The following is a 2,267-nucleotide window of genomic DNA, read 5'->3' as shown; positions in this document are numbered from 1 at the left end:
CGTGGAACATGAATTTTTAATAAATATAATAATATTTTGTTCTTTTAATTGTTAGCAGCTTGTGTTAGAATTCACTTGTATATTTTTAACTCTTTACGGATGGATCTGCAAGTTGAATGATTATAATGAACGCAATTCATGGAAGAATTTACAGCTTTTCATGATATAAATTAACATTATTCATTTTATATAAAAATTCACATGCAGTGGAAGCTGATAATGAATTGATAATTGACAATCAGTAAATAATAATTTAATCAAATTTATTAAATTATTAAACTATTTTTAAATATCAAATTTCACGTAAAAATAACTATTTATTTTATTTTTTACTAGGGTAGCATGTGAGGAAATTCCAATGTTGTAAATTTAAAAATTAATTATTAAAAAAATAACTATAAAATAAAATATTTGGCGGTCCATTCAATTTGTGTGTGACGAATTTCTGCTTTAAAATAGAAACAAGATGAAATGATTCGGTGGTAGTTAGGTTTCCTTCATGTAGTTTTGGCCGTGGTCCAATTTCAACTGCATATTTGACTGAAGTACTGAACTAATGGCAAATGAACTACCAATAACATAACATTCAGTGGAACTTTTATATAATAATATACACGGTGGTTCCTCACCGTAGACCTTGCATTCGAAGCAGTTAGGAAGATTGAGCTATTCCAAACCATGTTTGACCGTAAATAAAACCCATATAAATGAAGTAGTACACTAGTACTAGTGGAAAAAGAAGTGAGTTGGAATCTTGGAGTTGAATAACTAAATCAAATTAAAAAAAATACTAATATGTTTGAATTTTGACGTCACTGAAGGAGAAAACAAGTTGGTTGGAACTTGGAACACACAACTACACAAGTAGACAACCTTTGTGGGTAAAGTTGTCGAGTTCCCACAATACCAGCAATTTCTCTGAGACTGTGAAATCACTCCAATGTATGCTGGGCGTTAATATTAATGTTGGAAATGGAACGAGGATCTCTGTGGAGACAGCACAGAGATTTTGTTGGATAGTTTGTCCGAGTAAATGAGCATTGGCCATAGTTGCAGTAGTGGTAGGAAGATAGTGACAGATAATTGAGAGAAAAGAAAAGAATTGAAGAAGCTAAAATCGCAAGCGTCTTTTGGAGGATGCTAAGAGGCATGTTATTATGTTACTACAACGATGGAGAAGGAATCATCAAAGATAGGATTAAATATATTTTGGACTGTATATAATTTGATTTATTAACCATGGCTAAGCGCCTAAGCCAAAGACTTAAGACTCAAAGTGTACGGCTACACCAGCTTCGAGTTTTGGTTCTCTTTTCTTATGCTATCCAAATCTTGTTATGTAGTTTACTATAATTTTAGAAAAACAAAGAAAAAACGGACAAAATTTATTTTATTTAACATATTAATTATCATGATAATTAATAAATATTAAATAAAATAAATTATAATTAGATAAAAATAAATAAATTTATTGAATTATGTTTATTAATAATTATTCTTTTTAATTATTTTAACTGTTTATTTTTGGGAGAATTATAAAAAATAAAAACCGCTAAAAAAGACCAAATATGCTAAAATTGTTAATAAAAATCATAATAAATTTTATTTAAAAAGAATATAATGTTATTAGGTCATCCATTTATAATATTTTAGTTTAGTTGATCCTTTTTATTAATTAATATATGCTAATGGTTCCTTACGATAAAATTTTTTTATTTTTTTATTCATTTAGTGATGGGTATAAGTAAAAAATAAAATTGTTATAAAGATTTGTTAAATGAATAATTATTTTTTTAAGATTAAAAATAGAAACTTCACTACTATACAAATAGATAGAGACAAAATATTATATTATATATTTTATAAATAATAAGAGTTTTACTGACATATGTTTTAAGGATATATTTTAAAAATATTATAAAAAAGTATTTTACTAAAATTTATTAAAAAATAAACATTTTATATTAAAAAAGTTCAGAGAACAATTATTTTTATTTATGTTGGCCAACATTTTTAACAAACATTGTATTTATATAATAACACTTTATTAGTACATTTGTACTTTCTTTCTACATCGGTGAGTTTGTTAATTGACTATTGGCCGAAAAATAATAAATTATTTAATATTTTATGACGGTTGTTTTATATTTTCAATATATTAAATATATTAAAAATTTAAAAATATTTTTTATATTTTGCTCTTAACATGTATTTTAGGACACAAGTTAGTTATATCTATATAACAAATACCTAATTCAATCATCAAT

Source organism: Arachis duranensis, chromosome 1, assembly GCF_000817695.3.
Source record: "Arachis duranensis cultivar V14167 chromosome 1, aradu.V14167.gnm2.J7QH, whole genome shotgun sequence".
NCBI lineage: Eukaryota > Viridiplantae > Streptophyta > Magnoliopsida > Fabales > Fabaceae > Arachis > Arachis duranensis.
This window is presented reverse-complemented; position numbering follows the sequence as displayed.